Source organism: Panthera uncia, chromosome B1 (assembly GCF_023721935.1).
Source record: "Panthera uncia isolate 11264 chromosome B1, Puncia_PCG_1.0, whole genome shotgun sequence".
Taxonomy (NCBI): domain Eukaryota; kingdom Metazoa; phylum Chordata; class Mammalia; order Carnivora; family Felidae; genus Panthera; species Panthera uncia.
This window is the reverse complement of record NC_064811.1, coordinates 179,196,257-179,219,186: the sequence shown is the minus strand read 5'-3', so window position 1 is coordinate 179,219,186 and position 22,930 is coordinate 179,196,257. Positions and strand designations below refer to the sequence as shown.

Sequence of the window (22,930 nt, the reverse complement as noted above, 5' to 3'; positions counted from 1 at the left end):
CTATTAATGTCTTATATATATTTTTTGGTAATATTTATACACATAGTGTTTTAAAATTTGCCATATCTAGAAGTTAATGTCTTTATTTTCTCATTTAAGTTTCCATCCTTTGGTTATTCACTTATGCATTTCCCTAATTGAGGCTGGTATTTATAAAGTTGATTGTATAGATCTTGCTCTATAGTTCTGTTTTTCAAATGATAGATTTGTTGAACTGGAATATATTTGGGTGAATGAATCTTAGTTTTCGGTGCGTAAGTACACAATGTCTAACGGCTTTTCATAATATTCTTAAATTCTCAAAAGTAGTTTCTTGAGAGATTTGCATGCCTATAATGTGCTAATAGTGGGTTGTAAAATCTTTTAGAACAATATTTCAGGCAAAATGGTTCTCTTTTTCTTATACTGAATGTCCTGTTTCTATTCGTAGGCTAAGTCTTTTCCAGTCTCTTAAGTAGCTATTAGAATTCTTCACTCGGATGAGGCTTTAAGGGAGCATTCTTTTCCTAGTATAAATGTCTAGCTTTGGGGTCGGCCAGTGCAGGTTATGGAATCAAAGGAAACCTGATAGCCAGTGGACTCTGATGTGCACTCAGGTTGACGGGATGGGTAGACCATGAGTTCTCCCCACATTCAAATTTTGGCCTTACGTCCTACCAGATGTGTAACCTTGGCTCTCTGTGTATCAGTTTCCTCAAAGGATATTATGCTTATTGTACTTTTCACCTATAAAATTTGTTTGATTCTTTTTTATATTTTTTCTTTCTTCAGATTGTCTATTTTTTGAGACATCGTTCTCCTGGTTTCCTTCAGTTGTTTGTCTATGGTGTCCTTTGGCTCTTTGAGCATCTTCATAGGTCATGAGGAGATGTTTTACAGATGATGTTAAAAGAAAAAAATGATAATATATGTGAAGCATTTACAGTAATTCTTGGCTCATCTATAGTAAGCTCTCAGTAAATACCAGCTTATTATTATGTAGGTTGCTCTGACCCACTCTTGGCTTTGGTAACATAAAAAATTTTTAAGTAATACCTGAGGAATGTTCTTGCAAAATTCCTGTCAATGAGGTTACCATTGTTATATTTAGTTTTATGTTTTTCTGTCACTGATGCATATAAAATGAATCAGTAGCATATAAAACTCCTTACAGAAACCAGTAAAAACTCTTCTCATGGTGAGGCAAGGCTAGTCTTTTTACAATGCCATGGTAAAGGAAATTGATACTGGCACAAGATGAGAGATGGAACAACAAAAACAAACCTAGAATCACTCAAAGAGTCATAAATCAATGGAGAAGAGAATCCTTCTGTCATTCTCTGGGATACTTGTTAACCAAATGACAAAGCTTCCTACCCAGTCAAAACAATTTAAATTCTTACCTTGAAGGGGAGGGAGTTAAGATGACAGAGAAGTAGTGGGACCCTGGGCTCTCCTCACCCCTCAAACACAGCTGCATTGAGGTCAGATCACTTGGAATTCCCAGGAAACTGATGGGAGGACTGGCAGAATGATCTTCATGGTTGTCAGGTGACTGCATAACAGGAATGAGAGGTTCTATTCTGGAGGAATGGAGCAAGTCCAAGTGGTGCTAGATGATTTAAGATTTTGAGTTTTAAATCCTAGTCATGTGCCAAAGATAAAATGCAGGAGGACTGTGGCATAGGGCATGCTGACTGCTCTCACTATTCTTTGAGGGCTTCCTGAACAGTAGGGGGTAAGAGATCCCCTGTCTGGGGGGAAGGGCGGTGCCTTTTCCGCCCAGTACCAATATGGTGGGACTTCAGAGAGCAGCACAGTGGCCCCCAGTGGAGGCGGGACCCGCCTACACCAAACCCACCCCACTGTGCCTGGCAACTGCATGTTTACTGGGGCAGGTCTGACTGACGATAAGTCAGTGCAGCGGGCCTGTCCTCCAGAAGACCAGCCCTGGCAGCACCCCGCGTGCACCAAGTGTACTGATAATCGAGTTCTTCAGAACAACATCTGCAGTTCTGATGGAAGTAGGACCAGGCTTACTTTTTCTTCTTTTTTTCCTCCTTTGGAATCAAGCTTATGGTTTTTTGTTGGTTTGATAATTTGCTTTTTCATTTCCTTTTCTCTTGTTTTTTGGATCAGGCTTCTTCTTTTCTTTTTTAGATTTTATCTTTTCATTTTCTTTGGATTCAGGCTTACAGTTTTTTTATTGTTTTGTTTTTTTTATTCCTTTTCCGTTTCTCTCTCTCTTTTTTTTCTTTTGATCAGGCTTTTTTTGTCTCTTTTTTTTCCTCCCCCCACCCACCTTTATTTCCAGGCTTATTTTAACAAATAAATCAAAGCACACATAATTAAAGATCTAAACGCTCCCCACTGCAAGCAAGGAGGAGCTCTGCCGAAGACTGACCAGTGGAAAAGAGTAGCCAAAATGCAACAGCATAGGGCACACAACATATACTAGAAACACTTATGGAAATACCAGACCCTGGACAGTGTATGATCCCTTTTTACTATAGCAGTACTCTCAAGTGCAGGAAACATGACAAGCTTTCAAAACATGCAAAAGAAAGAAACCTAGCCAAAATGACAAGATGAAGGATTTTTCCACCAAAAGAAAGGTCAGGAAGAAATCACTGCCAGGGACTAGTTCAAAACAGATAGAAGCAATATATCTGAACAAGAGTTTAGAACAACAGTCATAAGACTACTAGCTGAGCTTGAAAAGAACATAGAAGACACCAGAGAAATCCTTTCTGCAGAGATCAAAGACCTAAAAACTAGTCAGGCTGAAATAAAACATGCTACAAATGAGATGTAAAACGAACCGGATATAGTTACAACAAGGATTGAAGAAACAGAATAGGTGATACAGAAAATAAAATTCTATAAAATAATGAAGCTGAAAACAAGAGAGAAAGAAAACTAGCAGATCGTGAAGGTAGACTTAGGGAACTCAGTGATTCTATAAAACAAAACACTATCTATATATAGGAATCCCAGGAGAAGAAGGCTGGGGAAAAGGGGCAGAGGGTTTATTTGCACAAATTATAGCTGAGAACTTTCCTAATGTAGGGAAAAGAACAGGCATTCAAGTCCAAGAGGCACAAAGAACTCCCCTCAAAATCAACAAAAACAGGTCAACACCACAACATATCATATCGAAAGTTGCAAAATACAAAGATACAGAATTCTGAAAGCAGCTAGGGACAAATGGGGCTTAACCTACAAGGGTACACACATAAGGTTAGCAGCAGATCTGTCCACGGAAACCTAGCAGGCCAGAGGGAGTTGCAGAAAATATTTAACGTGCTGAATGGGAAAAATATGCAGCTAAGAATTCTTTATCCAGCAAGACTGTCATTCAGAATAGAAGGAGAGATAAAGAGTTTCCCAGACAAAAACGAAAGGAGTTCATGAGCGCTAAATCACTAAAGAAATTTTAATCAGCGCTCTTTGAGTGGAGGAAACAAAGAAGTAAAAGCAACAAAGACTAGAAGGGACCAGAGAACATCCCCAGAAATACCAATTCTACAGGTAACATTAATTTTCAGATCACAACGCTATGATACTTGAAGTCAACCACAAGAAAAAATTTGGAAAGATCTCAAATGTTAAAGAACATCCTACTAAAGAGTGAATGAGTTAACCAGGAAATTAAAGAAGATATTTACAAAATACATGGAAATGAAAATGAAAACACGACAGTCCAAAACCTTTGGGATGCAGCAAAGGCAGTCCTAAGGGGGAAGTTTATTGTAATTCAGGCCTATTTCAAGAAGTAAGAAAGCTCCCAAATACATAACTTAACCTTACACCTAAAGGACCTAGAAAAGGAACAGCAAATAAAGCCTAATGCTAGCAGAAGAAGGGATATAATAAAGATGAGAGAAGAAATAAATGATATAGAAACAAACAAAAAAACCCAAGAGAACAGATCAATGAAACTAAGAACTGGTTCTTTGAAAGAATTAACAAATTGATAACCCCTAGCCATACTTATCAAAAAGAAAAGAGAAAGGACCCAAATAGATAAATTAACAAAGGAAAGAGGAGAGATCACAACCAGTACCATAGAGGTACAAACAATTACAAGAGAATACTATGAAAAATTATATGCCAACAAACTGGGTAATGTGGAAGAAATGGACAAATTCAAAGATACTCATGAAACAGGAAGAAATAGAAAATTTGAACAGACCCATAACCAGGAAAGAAATTGAATGAATAATCAAATATCTCCCAACAAATAGGAGTCCTGGGCCAGATAGCTTCCCAGGGGAATTCTACCAGACATTTAAAAAAGAGTTAATACCTATTCTTTTGAAGCTGTTCCAAAAAATAGATATGGAAGGAAAACTTCCAGGCCAATATCCCTAATGAACATGGATGCAGAAATTCTCAGCAAGGCACTAGTAAATCGAATTCAACAGTACATTGAAAGAATTATTCACCATGATCAAGTGTGACTTATTCCTGGGCTGCAGGGCCCATTCAGTATTTACAAACCATTGTGACACAGTACTTTAATAAAAGAAAGCATAAGAATCATATGGTCTTGTCAATAGATGCAGAACAAGCATTTGACAAAATACAGCATCCCTTCTTGATAAAAACCCTTAATGAAGTAGGGATAGATGGGACATACCTCAATTTTGTAAAGGCCATATATGAAAGACCCACAGCTAATATCATCAGGAAAAACTGAGAGCCTTTCCCCTACGGTCAGGGACAAGACAAGGATGTCCATTCTCACAATTACTATTTACCATAGTATTGGAAGTCTTAGCCTTAGGAATCCGAAAACAAAAAGAAATAAAGAGCATACAAATTGGCAAGGGAAAAGTGAAACTTTCACTATTTGCAGATGATGTGATACTCTATGTAGAAAACCCAAAAAACTCCATCAAAAATTTGCTAGAACTAATACATGAATTCATCAAAGTCACAGGATAGAAATGTGCAGAAATCTGTTGCATTTGTATACACCAGTCATGAAGAAGCAGAAAAAGAAATCAGAGAATCAATATTATTTGCAGTGGCACCAAAAAGAATAAGATACCTAGGAATAAACCTAACTAAAGAGCTAAAAGATCTGTATCCTGAAAACTATAGAATGTCTATGAAAGAAAGTGAAGAGAACACAGAGAAATGGAAAAACATTCTGTGCTCATGGATTAGAAGAACGGGCATTGTTAAAATGTCTGTACTACCCCAAGCAATCTACACATTTAATGTAATCCCTCTCAAAATACCACTTCACTTTTCTCAGAGCTACGACAAACAATCCTAAAATCTGTACTGAACCACAAAAGACCCTGGATAGCCAAAGCAATCCTGGAAAAGAAAACGAAACTGGAGGCATCACGATTCCACATTTCAAGATATATTACCAAGCTGTAGTCATCAAGACAGTATGGTATTAGCACAGCAATAGATACATTTATCAATGGAACAGAATAGAAAACCCAGAAATGGACCCATGATCAAATGGTCAACTAATCTTTGACAAAGCAGGAAAGAATATCGAATGGAAAAAAGACAGTCTCTTAAACAAATGACATTGGGAAAACTGAAGAGTGCCATGAAGAAGAATGAAACTGGACCGCTTTTTTACACTATACACAAAAATAAACTCACAATGGATGAAAGACCTAAATGTCAGATAGGAAACGATCAAAATCCTAGAAGAGAAAACTGGCAGCAACCTCTTTGACCTTTTTGAGAAGGTGACTTCTTGACATGTTGCTGAAGGCAAGGGAAACAAAAACAAACATGAACTGTTGGGACTTCAAGATAAAAAGCTTCTGCATTGTGAAGGAAACAGTCAACAAAACTAAAAGGAAGGCTATGGAATGGGAGAAGATATTTGCAAACAGCATATCTGATAAAGGGATAGTATCCAAAAATCTATGAAGAACTTATGAAGCTCAACTTCCAAAACACAACCTAGTTAAGAAACAGGCAGAAGACATGAATAGAGGCTTTTCTAAAGAAGACATCCAAATGGCTAACAGACACATGAAAAGATGTTCAACATCACTTATCATAAGGGAAATACAAATCAGAACCACGATGAGATGTTACCTCATCCCTGTCAGAATGGCTAAAATTAATAACACGAGAAACAGGTTTCTTGTGGCGAGGATGCAAAAAACAGGGGAACCCCCTTGCACTGTTGATGGGAATGCAAACTAGTATAGCCACTCTGGAGAACATTATGGAGGTTCCTCAAAAAAACTAAAAATAGAACTACTCTATGACCCTGCAATTGCACTATTAGGTATTTACCCAAAGGATACAAAGATAGAGATTTGAAGGGGTACATGCACCCCAGTGTTGATAGCAGCATTATCAACAATAGCAAACTATGGAGAGAGCCCGAATGTCCATTGACTGATGAATGGATAAAGAAGAGGTCATGTGTGTGTGTGTATCTACACACACACACACACACACACACACACACACAGGAATATTAGCCATCAAGAAGAATGAAATCTTGCCAGTTTCAGTGACATGGATGGTTTCAGTGACTAATGTATTATGCTAAGTGAAAGAAGTCAATCAGAGAAAGAAAAATATTGTATAAGCTCATTAATAAGTAGAGTTTAATAAACAGAACAGATCAGGGTGCCTGGGTGGCTCTGTCGGTTAAACATCTGACTTCGGCTCAGGTCATGATCTCACGGTTCGTGAGTTTGAGACCCACATCGGGCTCTGTGCTGTAAGCTCAGAGCCTGGAGCCTGCTTTGGAGGCTGTGTTTCCCTTTGTCTCTGCCCCTCCCCTGCTTGCTCTCTGTCTCTCTCTCAAAAAGAAAGAAAGGGAGAGAGAGAAAGAAAGAGAAAAAGAGAGAAAGAAAGAAAGAAAGAAAGAAAGAAAGAAAGAAAGAAAGAAACAAACAGATGAATATATGGGAAGGGGTGGTGTAAAAAAGAGGAGAGAGGGAAACAGACCACAAGAGATTCTTCATAATAGAAAACAAATTGACGGGTGATAGAGGCAGTGGGAGATGGGTTAGATGGTTGATGGGTATTAAGGAAGGTACTTGTGATGAGCACTGGGTTTTGAATGTAAGTGATGAATCACTGAATTCTGCTTCTGAAACCAATATTGTACTGTATGTTAACTTACTAAAATTTAAGTAAAAAAGATAATTTTTTACTTGAATTTATAAATTTATTTAAATTTCTTAATGATCAAAGGGTTATATTTTTAAGTCTGCCAAAATTTAGAATAAAGTTAAAGCAAATTTTATCAAAATTTTCAAATGGATATTTTCTCAAGTTATTAAAAAATGTATTTTAAACTGTTTACATTTAACATAAACATAAAAAGTTTAATATTGAAAAACATTCGCTACAGATATGACCTATAATTAATGTCATTATTATATGCAAAACTCATAGAAATACATAAAGTATTTCTCTGTGATCAGCCAATTCTCAAAGAGAGCTCACTCTAAATGGAAATAGTAGGTTAAACAGGAGATGAATTATCTTCCAGATGTTGGAGTTTGCACATAGTCTAATTTAAGCTTCACAAAAACCATGTGAAGTACAAATAGGTTTCCATCGAATTGGTGAAGAGACTGAAACTAAGAGAGGTTCAGTACCTTGCCCACATCTACACTTTGGTAATAATAGCTAAGGCCACAGCCCTTCCCTATAAACGTATGTCAAATTCAGTGTCATTAATGATCTTATTAACACAAAGTTAAATAATTGTATGATACTTCTGTCTATTATAGAGTGTCAGCTTAAAAATATCAAAACTTGTGTAGGTATGATAATGTCATTTATGAGTTAAAAAAGGAATACAAATATAAATAAACATGAGATATACTTTTGAGTCCTTTTGCGCTATTAATGATTGTGAAGTTGACAACATGAAAAATTCTTCGATATAAATGTTAAGTTAAAAATAAGATATTAGGGGTGCCTGGGTGGCTCAGTTGGTTAAACGTCTTCCTCTTGATTTCATTTCAGGTCATGATCTCATGGTTTGTGGGTTCAAGCCCTATTTTGGGCTTTGCTTGGGATTCTCTGTGTCTCTGTCTCTGCTCTTCCCCCACTTTCTTGCTGTCTGAAAACTAAATAAACATTAAAAAATAAGATATATAGAATTTATCCTGTAATCCCATCTAGCTTCAAAAAGAGTAGTGAACAAAAAATATTATACAACAAATCATGTAGACGGTTATTCTTCATTCGTCTGATTCTCCAATTTCCCTGTCAGGCATTTGTTTTTTCCAAAGTGAAACTCTAAGTGTCAGTTTGAAAAAAGAATGTAAAAGCATGGGATGTATTTCTTAGATTAAAAAATAAATCTGTTAGTATTAATTTCTTTCCATCCCTTCCTTACCAAGGCAACGGGCTCTCTTTTCCAACTGGAAGTGTAATAAAGGCCACCTGGGTTATTTTCGTATTTTCTGCCAACTGGCACAACAAGAACGTAGATTCCTATTTTCACTGGGGAATTGGGGGCAAGTGGTGACAATACTCCTTTATACCAGAGACAGTTTGCTGCTGTAACTCATGATTGTTTAAATTACTTCAACAGTGTAAATGTTGAAGTTACAAATTTTGACAACTCAGAATCCTTTGATATATAATTTGAATGTCATCAAGACTTACTAGCCAGTGAGTATAAATGACATATTAATAATAAGATCCTCAGTTTTATTGATTTACTCACACCTATATTAAGCGGAAACTTAGTCTTCAGATGATTCTGAACGTGTCCAAGGAGTGCTCAGTAGTAGCATGTGTGACCCAATTAAAGTGCTCTTGGAAAATTATATGGGAATTAAATATCTGCAGATTCATATAGAATACTACTGTTATTCTTTATAGGGTCCTAAATATGACTGCCTCATCCTTTGCATCCCTCATTTATTAAGACAGCCAGTATGGAAATATAAATTCTTCTCAGACAATTCTGTAATGTATAATTATCTTCTCTATTTTTGCTAGCTATTTTTTCTTGGAGGAATTTGCCCTTTTTAAAAGGTGTTTTCATCTACAGTGTTATGTTGTCAGATTGCCAGTTGTCATCTTTTATGAATGCTGTTCTATGAAAACATACTTGTTTTTAAAAATGAATATGTCTTTCTGGACCCATACTTTGCCATTAAATTTTGATTATCTAAGTTTATAACACAACGTTGAAATTTGCTGTTAAGAGAAGTCCAAAGATTTATATAAAGAAAAAGTTGAGACTCATTTTATTGCAAAAAAGATTTAGATCATAACTCTACATATTGAATACGTGAAAATAAGTGCCAATCCAAAGAAAAAAAATACACTTATTGTAAAAGAACAGACAAAAATAGTGCCTTAGTATTTAAAAAACAAAACAAAACAAAACAAAAAACTTGACCCTCCAGTTATACCCTACTCACCAAAAATGTGACCACTTATAGGTGGATTTTGATGCTCTTATCATTTTTTCTGAAAAAGAGATATTCAACCATATAGGAATGGGGGCCATTTTAGAGTCTATTTATCATGGTTTTTATCGTAAGAACTATCATATGGATAATAAACAGCTGTATTTATGTAATTATACAAGTGAAAAGGACACATGATTAATTATCTTTTTAAAAATTGCTTTTTGGTTACCTGCTATTTATTCAATGGGAAATGTGGGGATTTTAATTAATAATTACAGTAATAACTAAGTATTGAAGGTATATCATAGGACAGACTTTTTAAGATAGAGTACTTCTAATTTTAATGAAAATATTATGAATAAGAAAATTGAAGCTTAGGATTCAAAAAAATTGACCGTGGTAAAAACGCAAATACTGTATTTCATCCAACTTAAGATGCATTGATTAGAAGACATACCATTTTCTTACATACCACTAAAAATGTTGATAGTAGTTATTTTGTGACATAATACTCTTTTCTGACTTGAAATTTCATACATACTGAAGGATCTCCTTTACACTTACTTTGGCATATATATCTTCATATAAATATGTTTTACATATTTAAAAGGAAAATATAGGTCAATGGATTAGGTAAGATATTCTTAATATTTGTTCATATTCAGAGCCTGATTTTTCTGAATCAACATTTTGATGCTAATAAACCACGTTTTTTTTGCACACATAGTCCTCTGCGGCTCTGTCCTACCAGAAAGTTAGTGGAACAGCATTTTTTTAAGGAATCCATAAAATACTTTAAATCTTTTTGCATCAAAATTAAATCTGGCTTTGCAAGTAGGTAGAACTGTTCTACTCCATTATCAGCACTAACTCGCAATCACTTGCTTCTAGAATTAAAATGTATTTTACTACTGTGTCCAAGTTTGTTTTCCCAGTCACAGACACACGTTTTGCTACTTTGCCCCAAACCTCTGGTGTTTACTCATATACAGGCAGTGACAACTGCATCATGACTGGCTGAATGTTTCTTGTCTTCAAGAATTGTAAAATGTGAAAAACAAATGTGTGTCACAGAAAAATGAAGTGCAGTAATGGTTAGACCCACAATTTAGACTCTGATCCATATTATTTCAAAGCGTATTTTTCCTTCATCTTACTGACTCTTTAAAAATGGCAGTCTACATAATTAAAGACTGCTAGATTAGACTGTGGGCCTCTTTAGATATGTGTAGCTATTTTTTCCCCTTGTGACAGCAAAAACAACTGAAAATATGTTATTTCTTGTATTTGGCAAATGGTCTAAGGGACGTGTTCTTTCTCAAAACAAACTTATTTTTATAGGTTATATTTAGGAGACTATACAGGTATTCTGAACTCAATACTATCTTATCTCCAAAGTGGCTTTGATTGCAGATTTCTGTCAAGATACAGGATTTAATAAAAAACAACCAAAACAAATACAAAGCTGCTATTTATGAGAAAATCAGTTCAGAATATTAAAGCTATTTGTTTTTAAGACCTCTCCTAAATTTAAGTTTCTAACTTAAAAACAAGTTTTACTCTTGTTACTTTGTATTTTATTCATAGATTATGAATGAGGGATTGCTACTATAAAAAGTTCTGGACTTAATATAATAAAATTAATATATTGCAATAAATTAACACTTGGAGTCATTTAATATTTACATGGTTATCTGCTGTAAAAAATAAGCTGAAGTACCTGTGTTATCTTAAAAGAGAATGTAGATAGTGGAAGAAAAATGTGGACTTTTCAAAATGAAATATTTTACTTAAACAGGGAAATATGCTGGTATGGAATATACAAGCTGGTTTTCATGACTCTATAACATGAAGTTACCTTTTTTTCTGGATATTCCTTTTCTGGAACTTTGTGACTAGTAATCACATTTCTCTGGGTCCATTAGTAGCTAGACTTTGAGTACATAGTGGCTAACTTGGCCTTATGTTGGCTCCCAATGACTATAGATACTGAGACTGTGTATCTTCTGTCCTGTGATAGTCTAGTGACTCAAGTCCAGGTTGCTGCTAGCAACTCAAGTTGCTTTGACAGAGCCCATGGGTGGCCTACTGGCTCATCAAATCATTGCATCACAGGACACTGAACAGCTAACCTCCAGTGCCTGACTCACTGCACATGACCACACTGGGTTACCTAGTTTATTTGATGTAGGCATGCTTCTTAGTGGTAACACAGTAAAATCTGTCCTTGTTGCTGTCCTCAGTTTATGTAATGTACTCACTTGCTGTATGAGCTCAATTGTAAAAAAGAGAAATAGGGAGTTACATGTATCGATAGCTCTTGTACTTTGAGATCATGTTTCTATGATCACATTTATCTGAAAATATAAAAAGTTCCCTACCTCATATTAAAATTTTCTCCTTCTTTCCAACTCTAATATCTGTTTAAGCCTTACTGAAAAAAAAGACCTACTGTAATTAAACAATAAATGAAGTTATGAGCTATCAAATTCCTTTATGATAGAATTTGGAAGTATTTTTTCAATAGAGCAACTTGGCTTATAAAGCTATATAATCCTATTTTTGTGAATGACTGAATCTGAATTTACACTTTGGTTTATCTTGGTCTACCGAATTCCTTTCTCCTGTGCCTATGGTTGTCGAGGATTTTGTAACCACATCACCAGATACAAAGAAACCACGTTACAAAAGCTTATGTTTCCTTTTATGGAGATATGATTAAATGCTAACAGCATTCACAGTACCCATGTACTCTGGCAAAGCATTGAGCTGGATGTAGGTCTTTTCCCAATGAAATTTTAAGCTCTTGATAGTCCTGCCTTCAGAGAGGTATAAGAGTAGGAGTAAACATCTGCTTCTGGGCATGGTGGTACAAAGCAAGGAGCATCTAAGGTCTATCAGTATACTTGTTGGTTCTAATAATAGAGCAGCAATGTTTTGTTCCCTCTTAGTATGGATCAATCACTTCTAACACCAAAGCATCTTTTTCTGTATACTTACTTGGTTTCAATCTAAGTGTTCACGCTGCTGGAAACATGATTGTGTTGCTTGGTAGAGATTGTTTTCTTGAATACCAAAATATCTAAACAATGTGATTCAGGGTCATGGGAATTAGAAGCAAATAATGGAGAACAAACTGAGGCTTACTGGAAGGGTTTTGGGAGGGGGGATGGGCTAAATGGGTAAGGGGCACTAAGGAATCTACTCCTGAAATCATTGTTGCACTACATGCTAACTAATTTGGATATAAATTTTAAAAAATAAAAAAATAAAATTAAAAAATATTTTGCTACTGAGTCATGAACTGCCCTTCCATTGAGTTCTAGACTATGAGAGAAACAGTAACACATCTGGAATGCTTATCCTGCAACCAGGACCTGCCAGGAATCTTTATTGTTTTAGATCCCACTAATGCTTTTTTTCTGGCCATCTTGGTATGTCAGTAGAAGCACAAAAAAGAAATTGGTATGGGTTGCTTTAAAAATTGAAACAATTCACTAAATACGGTACTTCTCTCTTAAGAGTACAAGGTGCAGCAATTCTCTTTTCACTTTGTCAGCTGAAACTTGATTGATGAGGCCGTCTTCTATTTTCAGATAATGTATATATGTACATTGTACATATGGACCATATTTCTTCATTCATCAGTGGGCACTTAGGTGGTATCCATGTCTTGGTGGTTGTCATTGATGCTGCAGAGAAAATGGAGATGCAGATATCTCTAGTAGATATCTAGTAGTGGGAATGCTGGATCGTATGGTATTGATTGCTATTTTTAATTTTTTGAGGAATTTCTGTACTGTTTTCCATACTGGCTACAGCAGTTTACATTCCCACCAACAGTACATAAGGACTTCCTTTTCTCCACATTCATGGCAGCATTTGTCATCTTTTTTTTCTTTTTGATTATGACCATTCTCACAGGTGTGAGGTGAAGTCTCATTGCGATTTTTGATTTGTGTTTCCCTGATGATCAGTGATGTTGAACATCTTCTCATACACCACTTGGCCATTTGTATGTCTTCTTATGAAAAAAAAAATGTTGCATGAGTTTTTTTATGTGTTTTGGAAATTAACCTCTTATCAGATAAATGACTTGCAAACATTTTTCCTATTCTGTAGGTTTTCCCTTTCATTTTATTGATTGTTTTGACAGGCAGATGGTTTTTAGTTTAGTATGGTCCCGCTTGTTTATTTTGTTTTCATTGCTTGTGCTTTTGTTTAAGCCTTACTGAAATATTTTGGTGTGATATGCAAAAAAAAAATATTGCCAAGACCAATGTCTAGGAGCTTCTTCCATACATTTTTTCCTAGGTGTTTTATTGTTTCAGGTCTTGCATCTAAGTCTTTAATTCATTTTGTGTTAATTTTTGTGAGTACTGTAATATAGGGGTCCAGTTTCTTTTACATATGAATATCCATTTCCCTAGCAACATTTCTTAAAGACTATCCTTTCCCCTTTAAGTATTCATGGCACCCTTCTTGAAAATTACTTGACCATATATGTGTAGGTATATTTCTGGGTTGTCAATTCTGTTTCTTTTGCCTATATGTTTATTTTTATGCCAGTACTTTAAGATTTGGATTATTACAGCTTTGTAACATAGTTGGAAATTCAGAGTGTGGTGCTTCCAGTTTGGTTTTCTTTTGCAAGATTGCTTTGGCTATTCAGGGTTAAGTGCCATATAAGTTTTCGGATTATTCTATTTCTGTGAGAAATGTCATTGGAATTTTTATTGGAATTGCATTAAATCTATAGATGGCTTTGAGTAGTATGGACATTTTAACAATACTGATTCTCTGATCCATGAACACCGGATATCTTTGCATTTATTTGTTTCTTCTTCTGTTTGTCTCATCAGCGTCTTACAGTTTTCATTGTACAAGCCTTTCACCTCCTGGTTAAATTTAATCCTAAATATTTGATTGTTTTTGATGCTATTGTAAGTGGGATTGTTTATTTTGTTTTTAGATAGTATTTTGTTTATAGAAATGTAACCGAAGTTTGTATGTTGATTTTGTATTCTGCAACTTTACTGAATTTATTAGTTGTAACAATTTTTGGTGGAGTATTTGTGAGTTTCTATATATAAGATCATATCATCTGCAAACAGATAATTTTACGTTTTTCTTTCTGATTTGGATGCCTTTTGTTTCTTTTTCTTGCCTAATTGCTTGCTAGGACTTCCAATTTCACGTTGAACAGGAGTGAACAGTAGGCACCATTGCCTTATTCCAGGTCTTACAAGAAAATCTTTCACCCCTTTACCATTGAGTATGATGTTAACTGTGGACCTGTCCTATATGGCCTCTGTTCTGCTGATATATGTTCCTTATATAATTACTTTTTTGAGAGTTAACATAAAAGGATGCTAAATTTTGTAAAATCGTTTTTCATTTTTAGTGTTTATTTTGAGAGAGAGAGAGAGAGAGAGAGAGAGAGAGAGAGAGAGAGAGAGAACAAGTGCACATGAGTGGAGGAGGTGCAGAGAGAGAGGGGGATGGAGAGAGAATCCCAAGAGGCTCTGCTGTCAGAGCTGACAGCACAGAGCCTGATGCAGGGCTTGATCTCACGAACCATGAGATCATGACCTGAGCAGAAATCAAGAGTTGGGTGCTCAGATGACTGGGCCACCGAGATGCCCCTGTCAGACACCTTTTCTGCATGTATTGACATAATCATATGATTTTTATCCCTTATTCTACTAATGTGGTGTGTCACATTCATTCATTTGTGTCTGTTGAACCATTCAGCATCCCAGGAATAAAGCCCACTTTACCATGCTGTATGATTTTTTTAAATTATCTGTTGAGTTCAGTTGGCTAGCATTTTGTTGAGAATTTTTTCATCTATATTCATCAGGGATATTGGCCAATAGTATCAGGAAAACACTGGTATCATAAAATGATTTTGAAAGTGCTTCCTTCTTAGTAATTTTTTGGAGGAGTCTAAGAAGTATTGGTGTTCATTCTTTAAATATTTAATAGAATTCACCTATAAAACCATCTGGTCCTGGGCTTTTCTTTGTTGGGAGCTTTTTGATTAATAGTTTAATTTCATTCTTTATTGATCTGTTCAGATTTCCTATTTCTTCATGCTTCACTCTTTAGTACCTTATATATGTGGAAACCTTTATACATTTCTTCTAAGTTATCCATTTTTCGCATATAATTGTTCATAGTGGTCTCTTACCATCCTTTGATTTTTTTTTGATTTAATAAAGTTTTATTTTACAAAATGTACAGTTGGTGGGATCTGTTCATGCATATTCACCAGCAACTGGGGGATCTCCATCCTTGGTGTTTCTGGTATAACTTACTTGAATTCTCTGCTTTGAAAACAGTTTAGTAAGTCTTTTACTGAGGTGCTCCTGAAGGGCTGCCCTGGCCAGGGAACCTCAAATCTTCAGTCTCTCAGAGACAATAGCTGTAGTTATAAGCTTATAGTTCGAAGTTTCCTTACAGAGTTTGTCATGTGTTACTTTGTCAAACAAGACCAAGTTGTTGAGCCTGTCTCAAAATTTGCCTTTGGATCACTTCTTTTTGGCCTTGTCCCAAGATTTGTTCACTGGGTATTTATCTTCTTTAGCTGACCATCCAGCATCTTTCTTCTTCTTGTAGTCCTTGGGTGGCATGTAAAACTTGGAGATTAGCAGCTACCTCTGCAGCCTTGCTAAAATGTTGGATGAAAAACCATCCTTTGAATTTTTGTAATATCAATTGTAATATCTTCTCTTTTAGGTCTCATTTTATATATTCGAAACTACTCTCTTTTTTTCTAACTAAGGGTTTGTCAGTATTGTTTAAGTTTTTAAAAAAATCAGGTCGTAGTTTGATATTTTCTATTGGTTTTCTGGTCTCTGTTTCATTTATTTCTGCTTTAATCGTTGTTATTTCCTTCCTTCTGCTAAATTCGACTTAGTTCTGTTTCTCTTGTCCTTGATGTGTAAAGTTAGGTTGTCTTTGTTTTTTTTTTTTTTTTTAATTTTTTTTTTAACTACTTTTTGCTGCATTCGATAGGTTTTGGCATGTTATGTTACACTTTGTTTCAAGATGTTTTTCCCTTTTCATTTCTTCTTTGACCTGTTGGTCAGAATGTATTGTTTAATTTGTACATATTTGTGCATTTTTCAGTTTTCCTCCTGTTACTGAGGTCTAGTCATACTTTGTGGTCAGTAAAGATACTTGTTCTTAAAGTTGCTATGACTCGTTTTGTGACATAATGTATCATCTATTTTGGACAATATTTCATGTACACGTGAGAGGAATGTATATTCTGTTGCTATTGGGAGGAATTTCTTTACATATCTCTTAGGTCCATTTGATTTAATTATAATTTAAGTCCAATGTTTCTGTATTGATTTTCTGTCTGGGTTACTTACCTTTTGTTGAAAGTGCTGTATTGACATTGTCCGCTATTATTGTGTTGTCTATTTCTCCCTTTAGATTTCTCAGTATTTGCTTTTAAAGTATTTAGGTGCTTCAAAGTTGTGTGCATGTGTATTTGTGATTGTATATCCTCTTGATGAATTGTTCCCTTTATCTTACATAATGACCTTCTTTCTCTCATTACAGCTTTGTATTGAAGTCTCTTTTGTCTAATATAAATGTAGCTTCCTCTGCTCTCTTGGTTTTTCCTTGCATGGAGTATCTTTTCTATCCCATTCCTTTCAGTCCTTATGTATCCTTAAAGCTGAAGTGAGTCTTTTGTAGGCAACATATAGTTGGTCTTTTTTTATTCATACACTAACCCACTGCATGACTTTAAATGGAGAATTTAGTCTATTTACATTCTAAGGGTATTTACATTCTATTTACATTACTTATAGGTAAGGACTTACTAATGATATCTTATTGGTTTTTTTTCTCACTGTTTTAAAGTTTCATTGTTCTGTCTTCCTCTCCTAGTGCCTTGCTTTGTGAATTAATAATTTCCCACAATGATATTGATTCTCTTCTTTTTATCTTTTGCATATCTACTGTAGGTTTTTGCTTTGTGGTTACTATGAGTCTTACATAAAACATCCTACAGATATAACAGTCTGTTTTACGCTACTTTCAATTGTATACAAAACCTTTACTCCTTCACATTTTATATTTTTGATGTCACAATTTACTACTACTTACATTAGGTATCCTTTAACAAATTATTATAGCTCTTTTTAATACTTTTGCTTTTTAACTTTTATACTTGAGTTAAGTGATTAACACACCACCTTATTACAATATTAGAGTTTTCTGAATGTGACTATATGCTTACCTTTACCAGTGTATTGTGTATCTTCATATGCTTTAATGTTACGAATTAACATCCTTTGGTTTCTTCTTGATGAATTCCTTATAGCTTTTCTTGTAAGGCAGGTTAGTGATGCCAGTCTCTGTGCTTTAAATTTTTTGAGATCATCTTTATCTCACCTTAATTTCTAAGGGACTTTACCAGGTAAAGTATTGTTAGGCAGTTTTTCTTTCCAGAACTTTGATTATATTATCCATATCCACTGATGGCCTTCTAGGGATTCCCTTGTATGTGAGAATTTCTTTTTTCTTTTGTTACTTTTAAAATTCTTGATTTTAGACAGTCTTATTATAAATTTGGAAAAGATACTTTTCCGTTTTAGTTTTTGTGTGACCTGTTAGTTTTATGAGCTTGTGTCCAAATCTCTCCACTAATTTTAGGAAATTCTCAGCCTTTTTTTTTTTTCTTTAAATAGGCTTTCTGTTGCCTTCTCTCTCTCCTGATTCTGAGACTACAGTAATACATAGATTGTTTCTCTAAATGATATAATTCATGTAGGCTTTCCTTTGTTCTCCTATGACTGGATGATTTCACAACTCCTGCCTTCCACTTGATGTTCTTTCTTCTGTTTGAGGCATCTGTTGTCGATGCTGTCTTACATTTCATTTCATTCATTGTATCCTTCAGCTCTAGAATTTCTGTTGGGCTCTTTTACATGATTTATGTCTCTCTGGTAAACTTCTCATTTTGTTATGTATTGTGTCTCTAATTTAATGAGATTGGCTTTGTGTATTTTCCTGTAGCTCACTGAGCTTCTTTGAAACAGTTACTTTGAATTCTTAATCAGGCAAATTGTAGATTTCCGTATCTTTGAGTTCAGTTACTGGGAAATTATGGTGGTCCCGTGAGTACTCATTAGCTCGCTGTCACAGTTCCCTCCCCCTGCCATGGAGAACTCACACAGGGAGCTGGCCACAGGGTGGGGTAAGTGTATAAGGTGCCCGAAGCACTAGTGGTGCATGTGGGCCATTTGGGGGCTCTATAAGTGAGGCATTCCTAGGGGCTTGTGAGTGGGCTTTTTGATGGAGTCTGCAGGAGAGCTGATAGGATCCATGTCTCTTGAATGGCACTCCCCCAGATGTTTCACATTCCGCAATCTTGCAGCATACCTCAGTATTCTAGATGAGGCAAGAAAGAAGTGGGTGTCTTTGCCAGAATCCCACAGAACTGGCAAGGCCTGGAGCTCATTCACATGCTCTCAGCTCTCTTCCCTGTGGAAAAAATAACTGGCCAGAAAAGTCTCTTTAGGCACGGGGTTGTGCCACATTGGGGAGGGATGATGTGAGTAACATGAAACTGTTCCACTTACCCTCTTTATTATGTCAAATTTCAGACTTTCTTTGCTCCAGCAGTGTGCTAGAACTTCTCCATTGGATTCCTGGACTTCCATAAAGGATCTCTTATCCATGGATAATTGTTTAAACTGGAGTTCTTTTAGGGGAGAACAGTAGAAAATTCTTATTCTCTCGTGATGATGCCATCCCCATTCATTCATTCATTCATTCATTTTATTCATTCATTCGTATTGTGTATCTGTATGTATAGGTGTGTGTGTGTATGTGTTTGTGGTTTTTTTTTTCTTACTACATAAAATCATTTTTGCAAACAAGGAATTGTTTGGGAATTATCTTTGAGATGATCTCCCTCACAATCCAAATACATATTTCTACTCAGTCCAATAAATTTTACCTCTCAAATATTGCTTTACTCTATCACTACCCTGGTCAAATTCTATATTCCATCTTGCCTGTAGTAGAGCATCAGTTATCTCCTGGACTACAGGTATCTTTGCAATGTCTAGTATTATTGAATTTGTCATATCCTGTTATCTCTAGACAGATTAACCATTTCAAAACAAAAATAACATGCCATTTTCTCTGCTCCAAACTCTTTAGTTGACCTTAAATAAATAACTTACAAGGAGCCACAAGGATTGGTCTCTTCCCACTTTTTTAGCTTTATCTCATATAATATTCTCCTTCATTCTTTCCAACTTGCCTTATAAAAACTTGCATTCCCTGTCACCCTAGTGCTTTGCACGGGATCATCTCTCTGCTTTTAATGTTCTTCTGACACATATTCACTTGATTTTCTCTCATTTGTTCTTCAATTTTGAGCTCAAACCTACTCTTCCCTCTTACTGGATCATAGATTATAACACAAGTATTGTTTTCTTTATAACACTTATTATAGCAACAATTGTAATTTTACAACTGTGAAATTATTATTTGTTTGCAAGATTGTTGTATGTTTGTACAGTTTCCTCAACTGTATGTTCCATGTGGGCTGAAATTGTATCTGGCTTACTCATAATTGTATCCATTGCGGTTAATGCTGTGCTAAGTAGCATCTCTAATTTCAGATTTTTTCTTATCTTGGAACCAATTAGAATTTTCTCTTTGCCAAATATCTGAGTTCAAAATTTAGTCAGTAGCTCCCTTTGAGATGGTATAATAAATTCTTTTTAAATTGAAGGATATGCATAAACTATAAGATGATCTTCCAGGGGCACGTGGGTGACTCAGTAGACTAAGTGCCCAACTTTGGCCCAGGTTATGGTCCTGCAGTTTGGAGTTTGAGCCCAGCGTGGAGCTCTGTGCTGACAGCTCAGAGCCTAGAGCCTGCTTGGGATTCCATCTCTCTCTCTCTCTCTCTCTCTCTCTCTCTCTCTCTCAACTAAATAAACATAAAACAACATGACTTGCAAAGAGTGTTCTGCTGAACATCAGTTCATCCACATACTTCAGACCAAATGGTTAAATAATTTTGAAAACATCACATAATAGAGCACCTCCTAAAGAATTTTGCCATCTTCATCCATAAGGACTTTTCCTGCATACTTCATTGAAAAAGACTATTTAACTTCATTTATTTAACTGCAGAATTCTGTCTGCTAAACTCACATATGAATATTACAGGTAATATTTGATGAACATCTGGGAAAGGTGCCAATAAGAATTAAGTCAAAATTGGGGCTCTTGGGTGCCTCGGTAGGTTGAGTGTCTGACTCTTGATCTTGGCTCAGGTCATGATCTCATGGTTTATAAGCTCGAGCCCTGCATCAGACTCTGTGCTCACTGTGCACAGATTCTCTCTTGGGATTCTCTCTCTTCCTCACTCTATGCCCTTCTCTTTCTCTCTCTCAAAATAAACAAACTTAAAAATAATTAAATCAAAATCTGTCTGGAGAAAGTGAATACCAGAAGATCAGTTAGGAAGATTTTCGAGTCTGGTCAGGCAGTCTGGATTTAAGACTTACCAATGATGCCCGCTTTCCATGTGAACTCAGGCAAATTGTCCATGGGCCACTTCTGTCCACTATCCTATGACCCTTGAAGATCTCCTTACAAATCTAGGAGCTGTGAAAACTGCTGAAACTACCTGAGATTTTCCTTTCATCATGGACAAAGACATACTACATTACTCTTATATATAGGGGGTAGGAGTTTGTTGAAGAAAAACATTGTCTTATTGCAGAATGATAATAGGGTCAGTAATCATGTGGGAATTGAATTTTTCCTAGTTCAAGTTCAATTAAAAAACTTTTCTGTCTTATATAAATCTATTTCAGTGAACTATATTAAACCTACACAAATTAATTATTTTTTGTTATCAAAACTATTGTGATCTATCTCTACTTGTTCTTTTATCCTTTTTGCTTAATTTACAGAATATGAATGGTGTTACTTGAAGATCTTTTTAAAACAGTAACTTGAATCCTCTATATTTCTTCCTCCCCTCCTGTTCACTATATTCTTTGCTTTTTTTTTTCTCCCTAAGAATTAATGAGCTTATTTTTACATCCTGGTAGAATTTTCTCGTGATCTAAAGTACTCTTCTAATTTTTAATCTCATTATTTCAGTGCCATACTGAAAAGCCTCCATTTTAACATTTCCATGTACTGTGAGAGGAAAGAGGTGGAAGAAATACATTTTACATGACCTTTCTCAAGTACTATAGAAATAGCCATAGGAATTTATTTTATTTTTTTAATATGAAATTTATTGTCAAATTGGTTTCCATACAACACCCAGTGCTCATCTCAATACGTGCCCTCCTCAGTGCCCATCACCCACTTGCCCCTCCCTTCCACCCCCCATCAATAGGAATTTAAACATCAGGATAATCTTGGGGCCTGTGTATCAGCTTAAAGCCTATCCAAAGGGGAGCATTGAAAAAAAATTTCTGTTAGGTATAATGCTATGATGTGAATATTTATGTCCCCCCAAATTCATAAGTTGAAATCCTAAACCACGAAGATGATGGTAGTAGGAGGTGGCACTTTTAGGAGCTACTAGGTAATGAGGATGGAACCCTTAGGAATGGGATTAGTGCTCCAAAGATCCCTTATCACTACTTCGAGGATACAACTAGAAGTCTGACACCTGAAACATGGTTCTCATCTGATCATGCCGGCACCCTTATCTTAAACCTCCAGCCACCAGAACTGAGGGCAATATATATCTATTCTTTATGAACTACCCAATGTTTATATGTATTTAGAAGTTGATTTTCTTTGCAAAGGCAGAAGTGCTAGATTCCAAGGGAAAAGTAGGAATTCCAAATTAGAAGGTATGGCAGAAACCCTTTAATTCCTCAAAATCTGGAAGAATGAGAGCTATATAGAACAGGCTTTGGAAAAATTGGGAACCCACCGGATAGATTGTGTTTGTCGTCGTAGAAGAGTATTTAAGAATAACAGCACTGAGGGCCCAGGAGAGGTGCAGCAGCTATACTTAGGGATCTGGTGATGGAGTGACATTACTCTTTGACACAAAACAGCAGATTTTGGAGGGGGACAGAATTACACTTAGAATGGAGGTTAAACTTCTGATGGAATAAAAACTTAAATGAAACATATCCCCCTCTTCCCAAGCACACCTGATAACTACAAGTAACCATACAAATTTACTTGTATATAAGTATACAACTGTAAATATAAAACTGTATATTTACATTTTAACAAATTGGGAAGATTTTTTAAAGTCAGATAATAAAATCAGGTATCATAACTAAATTTATGTATTCATTTAACTACGTAAAGTTAAATATTTATGTATCACGCAAGTAAACATACAGATAACTATATATTTACATTTTAGCAAACTGAGAACATTTTGTTAAAGTCAGTTAACAAAATCAGAAATCATAACTAAAATTATACATTTAACTATGCAAAATTAAGTATTTAAGTACCTCACAAATATAAATAAATATCTATTTAGATGGAAGATAAATGGAAAGTCAGCAAACATTTCCAGCCTA

General features: G+C 35.4%; 1 pseudogene; it reads right to left on the bottom strand.

The window, feature by feature from the left end:
* Positions 1–15,628: 15,628 nt before the first annotated feature.
* On the bottom strand, positions 15,629–16,003 carry LOC125924016 (40S ribosomal protein S25-like; annotated as a pseudogene).
* Positions 16,004–22,930: the final 6,927 nt, after the last annotated feature.